At 38.4% G+C, this 22051-nt stretch overlaps 1 long non-coding RNA gene across 2 annotated transcripts in view; it reads right to left on the reverse strand.

The window, feature by feature from the left end:
- Positions 1-6999: 6999 nt before the first annotated feature.
- The window catches only part of LOC118531647 (uncharacterized), a 48896-nt gene continuing 33844 nt past the window's right edge, over positions 7000-22051 (reverse strand). The window contains exons 2-3 of one of the 2 annotated variants that reach the window (XR_013446588.1): positions 7606-7697; positions 7000-7291 (exon numbers count right to left, since the gene is read on the reverse strand). This is a non-coding gene — a long non-coding RNA (uncharacterized LOC118531647). Of the gene's footprint in view, positions 7292-7571; positions 7698-22051 lie in introns of both variants that reach the window. The other variant, XR_013446587.1, reaches the window with a different exon arrangement.

Genomic DNA, 22051 nt, shown 5'->3' on the forward strand with positions numbered 1-22051 from the left:
TTCTTGGGATCAAGTTTCTTGCAACACAGATATCAACCTTTTATAAAGGAAAAAAAATAAAGGAACGCTATCAGTCTCTTTAGATATATAATTTTCTCCCAAATCTCTGATGGATGTGTCTTTATCTGGATTGATTGGAAGATAAAAGATGTCAAAAAGGAGTGTAGTATGATTTGTAGGAAGTAGTAGAATATTTGGACCTGTCTTATAGGTTTGCACACATCATATGGATATTCAAGTTTAAATTTAGAGATATCATCATCTTCTTACCATTTCTTTTTTTTTTTTTAAGATTTTATTTACTTATGAGAGAGAGCATGATGGGGAGAAGGGCAGAGGGAGAAGCAGACTCCCCGCTGAGCAGGGAGCCTGACATGGGGCTCAATCCCAGGACCCCAAGATCATGACCCAAGCCAAAGGCAGATGCTTAACCAACTGAGCCACCCAGGTGCCCCTCTTCTTACCATTCCTAAAGGAATTATAAATGTGGCACTGATAATATGGCTTATCTGTTTCTCTTTAATAGCTGGGGATAAACTGGGAATGAGTTTAAGTATCTTAACACTTGTCCTAGAAATGTACCCTACATACGTAAGGTCTGAGAACTGTTGATTATAAAATTATTTTTACGTTTCTCCCCTCTGAATTAGAAGGTGGCAATTATTCTGCTGTGACAATGAAATGGCTCTGTTCCTAAGCGTGCACTGGGGAGAAGCAATGTTGGTCAAATGGTAACTGGCAGCACACTGCATTTTTTCAATTATTCAGAGAACATTTCCCTTGCAAATTTAGGCTCTGCATAAAAGGTAAATAAAAGAGACATATCCCCCGAGTACAAGTCTATTTCAAGACTGATTGCAATATTATTGAAAGGAGAATATAAAAACTGAATTAAAAATGATGATCCTTATATCAGTTCTCAAGAATAGCAGGTTACATGGTTACATTACATTCTGAAACCACTGCCTCAGTTTGCCATATGTAAAAATGGGGATACACTTCCGAAATTCATATAAAGCCTGGAGAATTTGCTTCTTAATATTTTCAGCACACCAAGAGCGGAATGAAATCACATTTTTGTTATTATTGAATTAGTTTCCATTACTATAGTTTAAGTGAAATACATTTAGTTATGATTGTTTAGGTGACTAGTTATAAGGAAACCGTTGGAGACTAATGCTTTGACCGGTTGTTAGTCTCTCAGTATTACACTAACCAATTGGACAACTTATTCTGGAATGCCATTTTCACCAGATGAATGCCCAGCTCCAGAATGTGGCTTCTTGTTGTTATTGCATGAAGTCTAAATTCTTCACTCGAGTACAGCTTGTTTCTTCCTGTTTCCCAGCATGCGTTCTGTTCCCATCAAGCTGCTTTCTCTGTGTCACCCCACCCACTTTCTCATGCTAATCTCAGACCTGTGTCTTTGTTCATGCTGCTTTCTCAACTAGATAACCTTCTCTCTCCTCCCCACCTGAGGAAAAGCAGCTTTTTTCAAGGCACTGCTCAATCCGTGTCACTTCTGTGAAACCTCTTCCAGCTGCTCTGGACCTCACTAATTCCCTCAACCTTCATTACCTATTCAAAATACAACAGTGACAGCATGTTCTCCTGGTCCTTGTGCATTAAGAATTTTCTAGTACATACAGGGCCCTTATTCTGAGGTACCAAGAAGAATGCATACAGATGCCTCACACTGAGAGGTCAAAGCCCATAGTGCATACAACTGACACTGTGCTTCCTGGGTAAGGGCAGGCTCCAGGGGAACAAGACAATAGAACGTGTGTCCAGGAAATGTTACAGTTACCATCTCAAAATGCAAGGTTTTTTTGGAGGGGGGGGGTTTGGTTTTTGTTTGTTTTACACAGATTTACTTATTTATTTTTGAGAGAGAGAGAGAGAGAGAACACGAGCTGGAGGAGCAGAAGGAGAGGGAGAGAGAATCCCAAGCAGACTCAGTGCTGAGCATAGAGGCTGACATGGGGCTAGATCCCATGACCCTGAGATCATGACCTGAGCTGAAACCAGGAGTCAGACGCCCAACTGACTGCACCAGCCAGGAGCCCCTCAAAATGGAAGGAGTCCCTTAAGAAGAATTTTAAATGTTGGTGTCATCAGCTGACCTTTTGGTGCCCCTGTTTGGTCACCAGAAAATTGTTGGATTTAACACTCCTTGAGGAATAATCCATTGTTAAAATTCTGTGACTGATTATCTTTTTTACTCAACAGATGGACTTCTGTCCATTGATTTAGCACCATGTTGACATAATTAAATTCAATTAAACAAATAGGTTGGTCCACAGTTCCCTTTTCTTCTCACTGGGCACTTCCCCATATATAAGTAGCATGTCAATATCTCAACTGGGATGTGAATTATGGCCTTTCGTGAACTTTTAGCAAATAGTCCAGGCTATTCCTATCTCAGTCCATACTTTTTATGTGATTCAGTAATTCACCAGTGTGTGAAGAACCACTGCTGCTTGGCCTTGTTTTGACCCCAAATCTGAGGTGACACTGAACAGATTGAGTCTTGTACTCCTGCTCATAACAGCAACCTGTCAAAGCTACCATGTTTCTGCAAGGGAGAGAGGACCACAGGCTCCGTCTCCACTGTGAAATCCAATCAAGGATAATCGATGACCAAATTGACCTGGTTTCTCAAGGGTACAGCTCATAGATTCTTAAGAACTAAGTTTGTCCCTGTTTCCAGCCCACCTTGCCCTACTCTCTGTCCTTCAGGAATGGGTTACAATAGATAGGTTAGAGGGTCTCAACTCTAGTTGAATATTGGAATCACTTCAGGAGGTTTTGGTTGTTTGTTTTGTAGCAGCTTTATTGAGATATCATTTGCATAGTATATAATTCATTCATTCAAAAATTAGAATTCAGTGGCCTTTAGGATATTCACAGAGCCACATAACCATCACCACAATTTTAGAACATTTTCATCATTTCGAAAAGAAACTGCATACCCTTAGCCATCACCCCTCTGATCCCACTCTTGTGCCCCCATCTTCCTCAGCCCTAAGCAACCACTAATCCACTCTCTGTCTCTATAGATTTGTCTCTTTGGGATATTTTATATAAATGGAACCATGTATTTTGTAGTCTTTTGTGACAGACTTCTTTCCATCAGCATGTTTTCAAGCTTCATCCATGTTACATATGTTAGTACTTCATTCCTTTTCATAACCAAATAACATTCCATTGTGTGGATATGCCACGTCATGTCTATCCATCCATCGGCTGGTGGGCATTTGGGTTGTTTCCACCTTTTAGCTATTACGGGTCATGCTGCTATGAACATTCGTGCACAAGCTTTTATGTGAACATAAGTTGTTAATTCTCTTGCCTATATATCTAAGAGTAGAATTGCTGGGTCAAATGGTAACTCTATGTTTAACCTTTTGAGGAATTTCCAGACTGTCTTCCAGAGTGACTGCAAAATTTTACATCTCTACCAGCAATATATAAGAGCTCTGATTTCCCCACATCTCACCAACATCTGTTGTTGTCTGACTTTTTGAATCTAGCTGTCCTGTTGGGTGTGAAGTTTCCCATTTTGATTTTGATTTGTTACTTGATGGCTAATGGCGTTGAGCATCTTTTCACACACTTGTTGATTGTTTGCTTATCTTCTTTGGAGAAATGCTGATCAGGTCCTTTGCCCAGTTTCAAATGTGGTTGTTTTTTTTAATTATATATATTATTTGCAAATATTTTCTCCCATTCTATGGGTTGTAGAGATTTTAGATAATATTAATTTCTGGACTTGTACATGCAGACTTATTTGATCTGCTGCCTACATTCACTCATATTTTTTCAGTGTGCCAGGCAAAGAACTACTGACCGCATTAAGATATCTGCCATCTTAGAGTCCCAGAACCAACCTCTTTTGCCTCCAGAGCAAGGACCAGCCCATTGGTTACAACTATTTCCAGGCCCAAAGTAATCTCATTTGGAGGTTCTATTGTCCTTGGCTGCCCCAAAACGTTTGATCACCAGAGTCACCAAAGTTTTCCCAAACAGATTGATCTAACTTGGAACCTAACCAGAAGTTAGGAGAATCTCATTCCTTTTCCTCTCTCTATGTACCTCATGCAAAACCTTTGGTGACACTCCCATTCCTAGCCAGACTTCTGCATCTCAAGCAGTTTGGGGAAGGACAGAATTTACCAAATCAGGAAGAGAAAGGCAAAAGCAGAGGATCTTACAACACCCTTCGTCAGATAGTAAAACATCCTTGCCTTCTATTTGTAAACCTATGGAAGACCAATCTGTTGATATTTACCATACTAAAGGAATATGCCCCAGATGACCTGCATCATTTCCCATAGATATATGTGTAGTTGCAAAAAATTTAATTAGCAGTGTCTGTTGCTTAAAGCATTGATAAATGATAGATAGATGATAGATAGATAGATAGATGATAGATAGATATAGATAGATAGATATAGATAGATAGATAGATAGATAGATAGATAGATAGATGATAGACAGACAGATGATAAAGTTCTGTACCCTTTTACACAGACTATGGTTTCCACCACCACATCTCTATTTTCCAAGAGAGTATTAATTGATATTTAGATAGTCAATTCCTCATCTTTTGCTTTATAGGAGGGTCCAGCATCCTTCTTTCCTTCCCCTTGATTTTAAACACCAATAGCACCCCGTCTAGTTATTTTTGCAACCTAAAATGCTCCCGTGGAGTTCCAAATTTTAAAACACTATGATTCCAAAATCCCCAAATATTATGTTTTCAGCGAGGACAACTCTATTCCCTAAAACCCTCACCTAAATTTCTAACCACCTGTGCCACAGAACCAGTCCACATATAAATCCCACAGGCAACTGAAACTCAACACATCCTCTTCTCCCCTCTGATTCCTTATCCAAGACACCATCCACTGTGCATTTCAGCACCTTAGGCTCTTAATCTCTCCTCCTGTTCTCCTCCAACTTAATTGCCATGTTCTGTTGACTGCACCTACTAAAAATCTCTTCACTCCATTCTTTCAAATCCCCAGTCACTAACCTTTACCTGAGGGACTGTTGCAATAGCTCCCAATTGTTTTCCTGCTTCAGTGGCTTCATTGTCCAATCCAGAGTGACTTTTCTTTTTTTTTTTTTTTTTTTAAAGATTTTATTTATTTATTTGAGACAGAGAGAATGAGAGAGAGCATGAGAGGGGGGAGGGTCAGAGGGAGAAGCAGACCCCCTGCTGAGCAGGGAGCCTGATGCGGGACTCGATCCCGGGACTCCAGGATCATGACCTGAGCCGAAGGCAGTCGCTTAACCAACTGAGCCACCCAGGTGCCCCAGAGTGACTTTTCTAAAAGGAAAATCTGATGAAGTATATTTCCTGCTTAAATCTCTTCACTGGCTTTTTATCACTCTGGTGGCTCTGCCCAGTTGGTGGTCCGAGAACACTTAGGGATTTAACGGAGAGGTTCCAAAAGGGTCATGTCATTTATGACAATGACACCCATTCCTTTCTAGTTTTGTCAATCAGTTAGTAGAATAGGAAAATTTCTCAAAACTAATCAATAAATAAATCAAAGATTTCAAATACTTTTTCCCTTTAAAAAGAACACTTTGCTAACTTTTCACTTCGTATCAAGAGAACAGGTGTGTTGTGGCCAAAGTGAACAGATTCATGTCTCACCCACTTTGTCAAGCAACTGAATCCCACTAGCCACAATTGTTTGAATTGCTTTTATTTTTTTTAAGATTTTATTTATTTATTTGACAGAGAGAGACACAGCGAGAGAGGAAACATAAGCATGGGGAGTGGGAGAGGGAGAAGCAGGCTTCCCGCGGAGCAGGGAGCCCGATGCGGGGCTCGATCCCAGGACCCTGGGATCACAACCTGAGCCGAAGGCAGATGTTTAACAACTGAGCCACCCAGGTGCCCCTGAATTGTTTTTACTTGTAGTGTTAAAGTTTTCCCTTTATATCCATAATGGACCATTTGTTAGAGAAAACACAAAAGTATAATATCAAAATTCAAGTTATAAGAAGAATAAAAATGATAACAATTCTGCAATCTTATCTCAAATTGATCTTCACCAGATCTGTGACTTGTATAAATTAGAATTTGCAACAGATCAATATACATGAACTCCTTTTTTCTAAAAAGTAAAAAGAAGAAATATAGTAATGAACATATTTAAATTGACCATTTATCGGATAAGAATAATACACTATGTTATTTAAGAAAATAAGTTAGACACAGCAACCTAAAATATTCTCTTGTCTCATCACGTAGAAACAAAAAATAAAACAGTTGTTTCTTTAGTCCATGGTCAAGAAGACAGTTTTTGTTGATTTTTAATGCAGCAATAAGTAATTACATTTTAATATACATGTTCGTGTACATTCCATTCCCAAACCAAACAACTTAGTCATTTCTAATTTGCCAACAAATTATACTTTCCTTATACAATTAATATAAAGTAAATCAAATAGGGGCACCTGGGTGGCTCAGTTGGTTAAGTGTCTGCCTTCGGCTCAGGTCGTGATCTTGGGGTCCTAGGATTGAGCCCAATGGCAGGCTCCCTATTCAGCGGGGAGTTGGGAGTTGCTTCTCCCTCGGTGTCTGTCCCTACCCTCCATTGTGTGCATGCCCCAGCCTGCGTGCACACTCTCTCTCTCTCTCAAATAAATATATAAATAAAATCTTTTAAAAATATATATAAAGCAAATCAAATCATACAAACCATTGGTAATGGGAAAAAGACAGTTTTGTCTTTGATAGGACTATTGTTAAAATTATATTTTAAAAGAGCTTTACAGATCTAGAAGAGGCTATATAATGAACTAAGTTGTGCCTTGGATAGGTGAAAAAAAGACAAAAGTTAAGAACTCACCCATTCTTCTTCTTTTCCCCAAAACCCATAGAAATTTGTTTCCTTTATGCAATGCTATCAAATTCTGAGCTCATATAAAAAGGTGTTTTAGGCAACTAACTAACATAATTCAATTTTACTCTTAAAATATATAAATCCAGAAAGTTTTATTTTCAGTATAGAAGAGTGAACCCCTAACAAATAATTGTATAAACTCTGGTCAAAGAGAAAACACAATCACTTAAGGTTTACAGAAACTTAACAAAAGTAGGCAGGTTGGGGCTCCTTGGTGGCTCAGTCAGTTAAGCATCTGCCTTTGGCTTGGGTCATGAGCCCAGGGTCCTGGGATCCAGCCCCACGTCGGGTTCCCTGCTCAGTGGGGAGCCTGCTTCTCCCTCTCCTTCTGCCTGCTTCTCCCCCTGCTTGGGCTTTCTCTCCCTCTGTCAAATAAATAAATAAAATTTTAAGAAAAAATGGAGGCAGACTCAGGACCCCATATGACCTAGTTCTCCCCACCTTCCTAATCTTATTCCTTTTCACTCTCCCCTGTGTTCGTTCTTCTCCAGGCATTACTGCCCTACCCACCTAGCACCCTCTCCCCCATACGTGCTTAGCTAGCTCACATTCTCCACATACCCGCACAAAGCTCTTTCCTCACCCTCTTATAACAAATAACAACCCTCCAACCCTCCACCTGGCCAGGATATCCTGCCGCCTTACCCTGCTTTATTCTTCTCCATAGCACCTGACATACCACATGTTTGTTTGCTGTCCTTTTATCCATGCATGCCTCCAAGGATGCAAGCTTCATCAGAGCAGGGACATCTCCAGCACATACAACGGCACCTGAAACAAAGCAATTAAAAAAAAAAAGTGTAGACTTATTGAATAAAAGGCTGAATATGAGGTATTCTGGAGGAGGATTGGAGGGATTTCATTTGAGAGTCTGGTAACAGAAAGTCTTTCTGGATATAGCAATGTCCATGGACCAAGGAATAATGGCTGTTGAGGATAGGAAGCATATGTGATGATAAGCCAGTGACCCAAGTAGACAGGCTGAAACGTGTCTGATGTTAGTATAAACCATAAAACCCTGCAGGGTCAGGTTCATACTTTTCTCATGCAAGTCCCTCAGATGAGATAATTAAGACTCAAAATGTTAAACGACTTGCTGAATTCACATAGCAACTAGGGGAAATGGGGTTTTCTGAGTGCTGGTCCAAATCTCTCCACATATACCCATACCCCAGCCTACCTGTTATGAACTGAATTCTGTTCCCCCAATACCCATATGTTGAAGTCCTCACCCCCAGTGTGGCTGTATCTGGAGATAGGGCCTATAAGGAGGTAATTAAGGTTAAATGGGGTCCTAAACTGGGGGGAGAGTTGTTGTGATAGGATTCGTGCCCTTATAAGAAGAGACATCAGAGAGCTTGCTGTCTTGCTCTCTCCCCACACATACACCAAGGAAAGGCCAAGTGAGGACCGGCAAGCAACCAAGCACTGAACTCTGTTAGCTCCTTGATCTTGAACTTTCCAGCCTCCAGAACTGAGAAAATACATTCTTGTTCTTTAAGACACCCAGTCTAGAATATTTCATTATGGCAGCCTGAGCTGACGAAACCCCTGCCCCCCCTCCTCGGCCCCTGCCCCTCGAAAAAGCAGGAGTCACACCACTAATCTGTACGATCGAGTGGCCGTGTCAATCACTAAGAGGAGGTAAGGAATTAAAAGCTGAGAAGTGGGCTATAAAGGATATCTTCCCCAAGCCCAGCCACCTTTGGTCAGCTCACACTCTCAGACATAGCCTTCACAGGTGACTCACTCAACTAATTCAACAGCTTAGTTTTGATGCTTATAACAGCTAGCAGAACTCTATCTACGTGAACATTTCAAGAGAGATTTAAACAGCCTTGTCCTGTATCTTGCTCTTGGCATACAAGCTGAACGTGAAGGCGGGAGCAGAAGCAGTCCGGAAAAAACAAGCTGTTGCTTTATTTTCAGTCCATCGGCTTCCCTGAGTAATTCACCCAGTTCAAAAGCAATGAAGCATGGATTTCACTTGCAATGACACAGACCCAGGCATATTAATGCAATTGTTTTATTAAGTAACTTACTTATTTAGCAAATAACCAAAAGAAAATTTCCCTTATCTGGTGCTGTAATGTCACCTTTTTAATTCGGGAAAGCAAAAGAGAACACTAGAGGCTCCATCCTTATTTTTGAAGAATCCCTGCCAGCAAAAATATTGATGTTTAAAACCTGGGTTTGGAGGTAAGGAGGTGGGGAAGATTGCATTAGAACTCAATCCAATTCATCCAGTTTTATAAAATATAAACGATATGCAAAGCACTGGTTACTCTGTGGAAAATGTAAGAAAATCTAAGGCTGGCTCTCTGCTGTCTAGTTAGAGATATGTATAAGGCAAGATGTTGTGTACAAATATCAAATTGTTCCTTCTCCATTCCTACTGAAGTGAGTATAAAGATTATGAGTAGATATCAGTGCCGCAGTTCAAGGCAAGATTATATGTATATGTCAGAAGCATCGAAGAAATCATGTAGATATAGCAAGATGGCATTGGATGAAAAGAAAGAACATAGCTACTGCTGTGTTGTGTGTCCAGAAAAATGAGAGGAAGAGAATAACAAAAGATTGGTACTGATGTGCTATGGAGAAAGACAGAGGTGTATTACCTCCAACATTCAGCATTAAGTGTAATATTGAGTAGCTGGGGGGAAGGCTTCCACTCCTCCAGCACCTGTGGGACGTGCTCCAGGGCTGGAGCCACACAGAAGGCACACAACAGGGGCAAACACCAGAGGAACTGCTCCACTGGGGATCCAGCATGGAGAGGCTCCACGCTGAGATATCTTCCAGCCCTGTTTCAGGCTTCCAGATGCTCTACAATGATGCATTGAGCAGGGCTGACAGTGTGGCAGTAAGGAATTACAGTGAAAAAAAATAGAGAAAAGCTCAGCTGTCCTGTCTCCTTTCCACTAAGCCTGAAAGATTGAGAAAGAAATAAAACTCTTCATTCTGAAACAAAACCATGAAATCCTAACTCTATAAGCCAATCTTGGGCAAACCTCGACCTCCATCCTGAAAGTAGAATAAACAGAAGCCGTTGACACCATCATAGTTTATAACAAGAGGAATGAACATCATCTTCTGAAGCCCACAGTTATTATTAGAAACAGAGCTGTTTTAAAAAAATCATGTAATCTTTCTTCTCCGTTTTTAAAGGGCGCTGTAAGCATCAGATTAAAGTGGGTGTTCATAGGAAGGAAATTATTTGAGATCAGGAAAGAGAAAGGTGATGAAAATTACAATTACAATTTCTGAATTCAGAGATTCAATGTAATATTGAGTAGCTGAGTAGCTGCTACAGAAGTCCTAATCAGTGAAGTAGAAGACGAGCTTGAGAAATTCTCTAACAACACAAAAGAAATGAGAAAAAATGAATATGATATAAAATACGAGACCTGAAAAACAAGGTTATACAAAATATACTTAATAGTAGTCCAAAAGAAAAGAACAGAATAGAACAATAATAATTTAAAACAAAACAAAACAAAAAACTACAGAAGAAAATTTTCCTAAACAAAGTAGACCTGAGTCTGCACGTGAAAAGAGTCTACATCTACGAAGTCAAGATCAAAGACATTCTAACAATTAAAAAAAAAAACAACCTTTAAGGTCAAATATAATTTCCAAAAGGCATCCAGATGAAAAAAAAATTCACACTCAAAGGAATGAAAATCAGGATGACATCAGATTTCCTTGCAACACTGGACACTGTAAGACAGTGGAGTAACATCTATGGAATTCTCAGGTAAAATATTGTGACTCCAGAATTCTGTGCTGTTAAGCAGGTACATTAGTAAGAACAACAAAAAGACATTTTCAGATCAAAAAATATATCATCCACATACTAAAGCAGAAAATTTACTCAGAATTATATGGCAGCAACAGGCCTATGTTAATTCATAAAAGGGAATAAAGTAGCATAAAAATGTCCACTAAGGCCTGAAACCATGTCATATACACATTGCATTAAATTATAAAAATTAATAAAAATGTAAACACTTTTTTTTAAGATTTATTTATTTAGGGCACCTAGGTGGCTCAGTCGGTTAAGCTATTGCCTTCAGCTCAGGCTCGGGTCATGATCTCAACATCCTGGGAATCGAGCCCCACATCAGGCTCCCTGCTCAGCGGGGAGTCTGCTTGTCCCTCTCCCTCTGCCCCTCACTCCTGTTTGTGCACTCTCTCTCTCTCTCTCTCAAATGAATAAAATATTTTTTTAAAAAAGATTTATTTATTTATTTTAGAGAGAGAGAATGCAAGCAGGGGGTGGGGCGGAAGAAGAGAGAGAATTTTCAAACAGAGCTCCCTGAGTGCAGAGCCCACGGAAGGGCTTGATCCCAGGACCCCTAGATCATGACTTGAGCCAAAATCAAGAGTCAGCTGCCCAACCAGCTGAACCACCCAGGCACTCCAAATGTAAAAACTTTTTAAAGAGATGACTCATAATATGACATAATAATTTGGGTCTAAAAATCCCACAATACATAAATAAAATTTGAGAAGTAGAACGAAGAATAGTAGAGGTAGTGGTGATAAAAATAAAATATGAAAATTTCTCATCTCATAGGGTAGGTGTCTGGGAGTCAACCAATACTATTTCAAGTTTTCTTTGATTTTAGGGAAAATAGCTTTAAATATGATTATTCTTTTTAAAATGTAAGAGTTACCAATGGTAGAATAAAATATTATATATACATATATATATAAAACTTAATCATTACAGAACAAATAAAAGGCAAAAATAACTCATATAAATAAACATGATATGATAAATAAGTAAAAGACAAAAATAATGTATACAAAACATCATAAAAAATGAAAAATACTCAAAACCATTAATATTGGTAAGTGTAAACTAAGATGGCAATCATAAGCCCAAGCATATGAGAAATGATAACAAATGTAAATAGGTACACTTTTCTACCAAATGACAAAAAACATAAAATTATGTCATAAAATAAAGGTCAATTATATGCCGCTTATAAGAGACAAATACAAAAGAGATACAAAAAAGTAAAAATATTTAAAATGACGAATACATATCAAGCAAATACAAACAATAGAAATTTCAATATAAAATGGAAAGAAACCCAAATCATAAGAACATATAAGAAAAAGTCATCTTACACTGGCAAAATATTTAATCCATAATTTAAATATGGCTATCACAAACTTTTCTCTGCCACATAATATTGTACCAAAATACATAAAGCAAAAACTACCAGAACTAACAAATGACCTGGTGGTGGGGTAACTTCAAACAAACATCCTCAGTCTGTGACTGATCAATATGCAAACAGAGAGGATTTGAGTAATATCCTTAATAAGATTGATTAAGTAAATATAATAACATTTAAAATAAACTTAAACATAAAAATACCTTCTTTTTCAAGATGCAAAAAATCTTTTATCAGGTCATAACAAAAACCAAAATAAAAATAGGGGAAGAGAAATTGTACAGACTAAAATCTGTAACTATAATGCAATAAAATTAAATTTAATAACAACAAAAAAATCACACAAAAATATTCTCAAACTCCCAGACATCAAAAGGCAATTTTCTAAATAACTCTGAAGTCAGTCAAAGAGATTAATACCACCATTACAAACTAGTTAGATTATAATGATAAAGAAAATACTTCATATATCAACATTTATAAATGTTGTTTATACTCAAATGTGTTCTTCCAAAATTTCAAAGAACAAATTATATGTGATATAACCTGTTCAGAACAGAGCAAAGGAAGGGAAGCTTCCCAATTTGTTATATGCAGCTAACATACTCTGATTTCCAATTCTGAACATACTAGCACTGAAAAGACAACTATAGTAAATATAAGCAAATAAAATTAAGCAATTATTCAAAAGAATAACAGACAATAGTCATAGAAGGCCTGACTAAAGAAAGCAAGGCTAACTTAATGTTAGGAAATCTGTTGACATAAATCACACCAATAAAGAAAAAAAGAAAATTCAGGGATGCCTGGGTGGCTCAGTAGGTTAAGCATCGGGCTCTTGGTTTCAGCTCAGGTCATGGTCTCAAGTTCCAGGAATAGAGCCCCATCTTGGGCTCCATGTTCAGCACAGAGTCTGCTTGAATCCACTATCTCCCTCTCCCTCTGCCCCTCCCCAACCCCTCTTGCTCTCACTCTCTCTCTAAAAGAAAAAGAAAAAGAAAAAGAATCCATATGGTGGATTGTTAGAGTGAGGCAAAAAAAAGGAAAAAAAAAAAAGTTATTATTCAGCATTTGTCCCTAATACAAACTTTAAATAAAGAAGCATAGAAATATTCTTCATTAACATAACAAAAATATGTTATTATTATTAGTAGTAGTATATTAAATAACTCAAGCTAACAGCTAATATCACACTGACATAAATTTATTGAGAATTGCTTAGAATTTTTTAAAAAGAAAGAAAATAATTTAAATAGTGCAGTTTATAGTACCATAAAATTATATTTTATGTATTTTTACATACTATGTATTAATGCATACACTATGTGTTACTGTATTCCTGGTTTAAAAACCACGTACTATGCAAACATTTTAAGGGGAATTCAAGAAATTCTCAAGGTTTAATTTTGCTTATATTTCATTTGTGTCCTTTATATCCAACTTTAGCACTTAATGCCCCCCACACTCCATCATAGTTGATTCCTCTTGAATTTGTGCTTCCTCTCAGTAATCCATGTGTTCATCTTTCACTGATTTCCCAGGAAACTTTCCACAGTGGCTCAGCTCTTGGGAGAAGTAGTAACTCTTTATATTCACATCAAAACAATAGAAACCTTTAACTGAAACATTTCATCAAAGTACCTCCTGGTGTTCTCTTATTCTATCTCAAAGATGTAGATGCCAGAAGACTCCCTTTCAACAATGATTATGAATAGACTCGATTGCGTCCTTAACAGCTTATTGTTTGCATTATGAAAAGCAGTTAAATACTCTTGTTACCAATGAACTTAGCACAATGAAATGGATGATGATAATATATGTGAGACTCTGCACTAATCTGCTGAAGATCAATACTCTCTCTTTCAGTTGGCATAATGCCTGAAATCAAATGACAGAACATATCACTGATATAACAAACCAAGTTGGAGACTCAAATTCACTGGAATCTCCAAGTCATTGGACCACCTTCAAACAATTTTTAAGTCAGTACTCCCTAGACAGTCTGCTAGCAGTGACAGATAAAAGTAATTGTACATCCATTCTCTGTGCGGAGCCAGCTGAGTGCTGTGCCAGGTGGCCCACACTTCTGGTGGGCACACAATCCATCTGCAGAACATAAAAGATGAGAATTGGCCAGGAGTGACCCCAGAAAGAAAAGAGAATTTGGTGGGGTCAGTAGGCAACAAGGGTGTGACTGGTAATAAAGGAAGGACACATAAGGCTACGTGCTGTATGATTCCAACTCTATGGCGTTTTGCAAAGAGCAAAACTATGGAGACAGTAAAAAGATTGTGGTTGTCAAGGGTTGTAAGGGAGGGAGGAATAGATGGGCAACAGGAGATTCTTAAGGCAGTGAAACTATTCTGAATTATACTGTAACGGCAGACACCTATCATTATACACTTGTCAAAATCCATAGAATGCACAACACCAGGAGTGAACGCTAATATAAACTATGGACATTAGTTACTAATAACATGCCCATGTTGGTTCATCAGTCATAACAAATATACTAATGCAAGATGTTAATAATAGAGGGAACTAGGGAGTGGGTACTGAGGGGGTATATGGGAACTCTGCTCAAATTTTCTGTAAACCTAAAACTGCTCTAAAAAGTAAAATCTCTCTTTAAAAAAAAAGAATGGATGAATACAGGGAATTTTCCATAAGGATATTGGGAGAAACTGAAATAAGAATGGAGCAGGTTAGCGGATGAGGTGAGCTCAGACATAGGTGGTGGGTTTAGGAATGTCCAGCAACGAATAAAGAATGAAAGAGGTGGGACTGAAGAACCTGATCTTCACAGCCTCCCCCCAGAGCAGAGAGACTCCTCTTAACAGCAGCATCCTTCTACTTAAGCTTCTTCACTATACAGAAGCTGAAATAGCCAACCAGTCATGAAATCAGTTTAGATGTTTGTGTAATTCACTTAAATGCATTTGAAACGTTAACTTTATTTAGTTATAGTGTGAATGTAAAATTTGTGGGTCACCCTAGTTTCTTAAAAAACACGAAGGATTAAGGGGAACCCTCCTACACTGTTGGTGGGAATGCAAGCTGGTGCAGCCACTCTGGAAAACAGTATGGAGGTTCCTCAAAAAGTTGAAAATAGAGCTACCATACAACCCAGCAATTGCACTACTGGGTATTTACCCCAAAGATACAAATGTAGGGATCCGAAGGGGTACATGCACCCCAATACTTATAGCAGCAATGTCCACAATAGCCAAACTATGGAAAGAGCCAAGATGTCCATCGACAGATGAATGGATAAAGAAGATGTGGTGTATATATACAATGGAATATTATGCAGCCATCAAAAAAAACCACGAAATCTTGCCATTTGCAATGACGTGGATGGAACTAGGGGTATTATGCTGAATGAAATAAGTCAATCAGAGAAAGACATGTATCATATGATCTCACTCATATGAGGAATTCTTAATCTCAGGAAACAAACTGAGGGTTGCTGGAGTGGTGGGGCATGGGAGGGATGGGGTGGCTGGGTGATAGACATTGGGGAGGGTATGTGCTATGGTGAGCACTATGAATTGTGTAAGACTGATGAATCACAGACCTGTACCTCTGAAACAAATAATACATTATATGTTAAAAAAAAAAAAAGATGGTAGGAAGGGAAAAATGAAGGGGGGAAATCGGAGGGGGGAGACGAACCATGAGAGACTATGGACTCTGAGAAACAAACTGAAGGTTCTGGAGGGGAGGGGGCTGGGGGGATGGGTTAGCCTGGTGATGGGTATTAAAGAGGGCACGTATTGAATGGAGCACTGGGTGTTATACGCAAACAATCATGGAACACTACATCAAAAACTAATGATGTAAGGTATGGTGATTAACATAATAAAATAAAATAAAAAAAAAAAAACACGAAGGATTATTGCTCATCTAATAGAGCTACATACAGATCCTCACTGACAAATAGTGACCCAAGTTTTGATTTCACTGGCCAAGGAATTGATACAGTTGTAGTTTTTAAAGTTCTAAAACCTTAGAAGTTGAAAAAAAAAAAAGAAGGGGGGATTCTAGTCAAACCTTGAAAAAACTAGAATTCAATGAAATGCATTGAAAATGGTAAGAATTAGTAAAATATTTTTATACCTATTCATTTGTGTTATTTAACTTGTGCTGTCTTGTTTGGATTACATTTTAAAATCGTTTTTATTAACCCATTTTTCTGTTTCAAGGACTTTTACTCTACCTTTGGAAAACTATGTGAAAAGTTACCTAAGCCTTTATAATGGGCTCTGTGCCCTTAACAGCCTTCTCCCCGCCCATGAGTGAAGCCATGAGCGGTAAAGCACGATGGTTTGGCATATACATTTTGGAATTGGCAAGCTTTGGATTCAAATCCCAGATTGTTTTATTTATTATGTGACTTTGAGCAAGTTTCTCAACTTTTTTGAGCTTTAGTTCTTGTATTAGAGTTCTACAGAAAAACAAAACCAAAATATATAAATTGAAAAATTGGCTCACACAATTGTGGAGGCTGAGAAGTCCCATGATCTGCTGTCTGCTGGCTGAAGACCAAAGAAAGCCAGTGGTGTAATTCTAGTCTGAGTTTGAAGACCTGAGAACCAAGGGAGCTGATGGTGTAAATCCTAGTCCCAGGGCAAGTGAAGAGCAGTGTCCCAGCTCAAGGAGGGAAGCTAGAAATGGACCAATCCTCCTTTTCTCTTTTTGCTCTATTTAGGCCCTCAGTGGATTGGCTGATGCACACCCACACTGGAGAGGGCAATCTGCTTTACTCAGTCCACTGATTCAAATGCCAATCTTATCCAGAAATACCCTGACAGACACACCTAGAAATAATGTTTAACCTGAGCACACCATGCCAACTTCACCCAGTCAAGCTGACACATAATATTAACCATCACAGTTTCTTATTTCTACAAAGTCGATGAGGACTCTGTAGGGATAAGTGAGTGATTCATGCATGGTTCCTAGCACAACGTCTGCTATGGACTGAATGTTTGTGTCTCCCTAAATCCATACCTTAAAGCCTTAATCTCCAGTGTGATGGTATTTGGAGGTGAGGCCAATGGACATTGTTAGGTTTGATGAGGTCATGAGGGTGGGGCTGTTATGATGGAATTAATGCTCTTATAAAAAGAGGAAGAGACACAAGACCTTTCTCTCCACCATGTGAGGACACAGCAAGAAGGCAGCCATCTGCAAACCAGGAAGAGGGCCTCACCAGACCCCAGATCTGCCGGTACTTCCATCTTGGACTTCCCAGCCTCCAGACCTGTGAGAAATAAATGCCCAGTGTGTGCTATTTGTTACAGCAAATAGCCTGAACTGGCTGTAACACCTAACACACAGTAAATGCTAAATAAATGCTGGCAGCTCCTCTCGTGCAATTCCCTGCCTCTATTTCCAACACCTTTCCAGAGAATGTCTCTAGAAAGCACTGTCTCTCTCTTGTGCCTGCTTGGTTTGTCCCACCATCTCCATGGTAGCTCCATTGCCACGGGTCTAGACTGACCACTTCTCAATGTTTTTATGGAATGATGCTTGACGTGGCAACCCACGTAGTTCTCGATTCTTCTTGCTTCTGGCAGCAGCTTGCTTACTCCATAGCCGGAGGCTGCGAGACTAGTGCTATCCTCTTTCCACTTTGATCCCCTGGCTCCCGAAACCTGAGCCTTAGTCAGATCCTGCCTCCCAGGAAGTAGTTCAGGCAAAAGATTTTGTACAAACTGTTATCACATGCATCTAATAAGGAATGAGACTTTCAAAAAATGTCAATGTCCAACACTTTGGGAATGCATAAACAGATCATGGAGCATCAGTATGGTCAAATATTATGCAGCCTACACACATATGTTTAAAGAGTTTCAAACAAAATGAAAAAAATGTTTTGCTACAGTCAGGGTATGTTAAGAGTAGATGTGGGGGCGGGGCAGTGGTTACAAAGACCTGTGTGTGATTCTGGCTCCGCCCCTCATTCTCTGTGTGACATACGGCAGGCTGCCTAACGTCTTTGAGTCTCTATCCTCATCTGCTAAATGGGGATGATAACAGCTACGTCTTAGGATCACTCTGATGATTAAATTAGCTAACATATGTCAAAGCTTTAGCAGTCAAGATGTTCTAGTAAGAAATAACCTCAAATTCCCATTGGCTTAAAACAGCAAAGGCTTATTTCTTGCTCACATTCTGAGTCCAACAAAGGTGGCATGGTCTCATCCCCAAACGGGCAGTCAGGCTGACAGAGTGTCTCCTGTCTGGATCATCCCCTGCCACATGGCAGAGGGTAGGAACTTAGCAAGTCATGAATCTGCTTGTAAGTTTCTGTCTGAAATGGCTCATGCCTAGGCCTACCTTCGAGGGACAGAGAATTGCAATTCTACCCCACGTGTGAAAGGAGGAAACCCAGAAATGTAGGTAAATGGTGCAAAGGTAGATAAACATCACAAGTACCTATTACAGAGCCGGCACCTAGAGGTTTTCAATAATAAATGTATGTAGATAATACTATACACTTTTGCATGTATATATTTGAAATGCATAAAAACGAGAACAAAATGTTACCATTTTAACAGCAACGACTTCAGATGATCAGATTATTGATGGTTCTTTTCTGCCTCTATATTTGTCCTGTAATAATTAATTTTTTTTAAAGATTTTATTTATTTATTTGACAGAGTGAGAGCAGGAACACAAGCAGGAGAAGTGTAGGAGGGAGAAGCAGGCTTCCCGCTGAGCAGGGAGCCCGATGCGGGACTCGATCCCAGGACCCTGGGATCATGACCTGAGCCGAAGGCAGACGCTTAACCGACTGAGCCACCCAGGCGCCTGCCTGTAATAATTAATTTTATATGATGTGTTTATATTACTTTTTTAATGAGGATAAATGAACAAGACTAATGTTTATTGCTGTTTATGCTTAGCTGTTTCCATCAAGTTTTTTAAAAATAAAATTGAATTTAAAAATCATTAATCACAACTCTGGGAGGTCAGCTGTTTGGAGGACAAAATTATAACCAGGATACTACTAGTGAAAAAAAAAAAAAAAGGATATACAAATTGTAGGCAGAAAGTCAGAAGAACGAAGAAGAATGTAAGCAGACTATATATAGTGAGCATTAAAGATTCAAATGTTCAATTGATAGCTAATGCTAAATATGGGACTTATAAACTGTTCTGCAAGTAAATACCACTAATGCAATTCTTGTATAATGATCAGCCTCATTCCAAATTTTTTGATCAAAGTGTAAAGTCCCCCCAAAATCTCATCTTACCTGTGTTCAGTAAAATTAAAAACATTATAGCTTTTGGTTAAAATATTCTTAAGAAACATATTAAAAATTATAGCTTCTATAATGGAAAAAGGTAGCTGAATGTTTTTAAGAATTCCCCTAGGACTGAAGAAACTCTAAGCTTGAATCTAATAAAATGGAAACTCCCATATATATTGCAGATTTAATGTCCTCCATTAAATTTCTCCCCATTCAGCAAGGAAAACATTTTCTCTCTGTCTCCTTTTGCAGTTATCAGCCACTGACCTTTCACCCCAGTCTGACTCCCTGAAGAATTGTGACCCAGAGTCTGGGGACAGGAGCTGGTTGATTTGAGTCACAGCTGCCTGAGCCAAAGATGTCAGTTTTGTTCTGTTTTGTTTCTTACTGAGAGCAGGGTTACTGGAGAGAGGACTTTGAGTTAAATGGTGCTTATAAACCCAATTCAAGGCAGCATAACATTGCACCACTACTAACAAAGAAGATGCAGGCTAATAGCTTATTTGCCATCAAAATTTTTATTTTCTTCGACAAGTTAATGTCATGAAAAGAGCTGGGGGAGATTGCTTTATATAAAAAAGAGAATTTTAAAGCATAACAACCTAATGAAAGGTGTGGGCCTTAATTGGTTCAAGTAAGCCAAAGGAAGATAATATCTTGGGAACAACTGGGGCAATTTGACTGGAGACTGGGTAGTAGGCAAGGTCAAAGAATTGTTGTGATGATGGTACTGTGGTTATATCGGCAAATGTCTCTATTATTTAGAGGTGAATAACAAGACATCCATAATTTTAAGAAATTAAGCACAAATAAATAAAACAAATGTAGCAAAATGTTAATAGTTATTGAATGTAGGTGAGGAGTATTTAGAGAATTATTATAACATTTTTTCTGCTTAAAATGTCTTTCATCATAAAAATTTAAGATTTCCCAGAGGAAGGGACAATATAAGGCATGAGAATACATCAGTAATATTAGGGAACTTTAGAGCTGGGAAAAAATATTAGAGAATATTTATTCCAGCACCTTCAATTCAAAGATGTGGAAATTGGTGCCTTGAGTGATTGTCAAGTTCCCCAAGGCTACATAATTGATGGGTGACAAAACCCAAAGAAGAAACCAGGTCTCTTCACTCCTAAGTATCATTCTGCAAATACATTCTGATTCCTGGAGTCTGTCCTGCCCACACATGACTCATAACTAAGCCAACATGGCTGCCATTCCAGAGCCACCGACTCCATTTCTTTTAAGCCATCTGCCGTGGCCTCGGGCACAGTCACTACAGTTGTCCCTGATGCAGCTATAGAATTGTAGAAGCTTCAGTAATTAACACCATCCCTGTGCCCAACCCCACCTCAGACGATGCCCCCACCAGCAATTCAGCAATAAGAATCTCCTTTTTCTGACACTCAAGAGTTGTGCCGCCACGACTGCTTAGGTTCTACCAGAGTGAAGAGAAGTTTCATTGTCATTGTCAGCAAAGCAGGTTTTCTCCAAAAATTGCTTTACTCTCAGGAGATACATTAATTGAGCTATATTTGCATTTCCATAATATAATGATTCTGGTTTTTTTTTTTTTTTTTAGGATATTAATCTTTGAAATATGTTAGCAATGAATAGAAGTGACGTGAATTAAATGTGTTGTTTTCTTAGCAGGAAGGCCCTGCAAGCATTTAGGCCAGTTATAAAATTACAAAATGCCTAAAATTACAACAAGAAAATTGATCACAAAGTTCATATCAATAACGAGAGTTTAAAATTGTAAATTTAATTCTAATTTCTCATTCTAGATTTACAATATTTTCTTCTTTCCTTTCTTAATGCATTTATTTTTATAGTGAGAGTTATATAAGGCAAAATAGTTGAAAAATTATGCAAAATACCGCACTTAGAAAGAATAATACTAAAACATTACTTCTATTATGACTTTTATTTACCACAAAACTTTATCAGCCTATTGATATTGTTTGGCAAGGAATTTTAGTTTTCTTGTCTCAATTAGGGATTATTTTCAGCTTTGGGATTTTTTTCTACTTTCTAGTTATATTTAGTGCCTGTCCCCAGACCTATGACACCCAAAAGAGAGCATATAATATAAAGAGTAAATCACCCTTGGGTTCAGAGTTCATCAATAATCCTCAGGAGTTCTGCTCTGGAGGGCTTTCTGAGATGATGGATCTGAGCCTCATTTTCCTGCTTTTTCCTGATTTCGCTGGCCTCTTGCGACTTCCTTTCTCAGATGTCAGAACTTGCACTGGCTTCCAAACTCCCTTCCATCTTCTGAAATTTTTCTGAACCGAAACCTTCCTGAACATCTCTATTCCAAAGCTCTTTAGAGTCTAACACAGCAAAAACACTTCATGGTTGAAAACAGATTCCACAAAATTCTAGAACTGAAACATATAATCAAACTTAAGAATTTAATTAGTCTGAAATTTATACACTGTTTTACTATTATTTTAATGGTTATGTTAGAAATTCACTAATTTAAATAAATATATAATTCGGATTGCACACAATTGAAGAGGGAGAATTAGCAAATAGCATACAGGTCAGAACATTCTATCAAATGAAAGGGATAGAGTGACAAAAGGGTGAAATCAAAGAAGAGTGGATAAGACATGTGGGAAATTCAGTGACAAGGTCTAACATAGAGTTGACTGAAGTCCCA

Source organism: Halichoerus grypus, chromosome 3 (genome assembly GCF_964656455.1).
Source record: "Halichoerus grypus chromosome 3, mHalGry1.hap1.1, whole genome shotgun sequence".
In the NCBI taxonomy this organism is placed as follows: Eukaryota; Metazoa; Chordata; class Mammalia; order Carnivora; family Phocidae; genus Halichoerus; species Halichoerus grypus.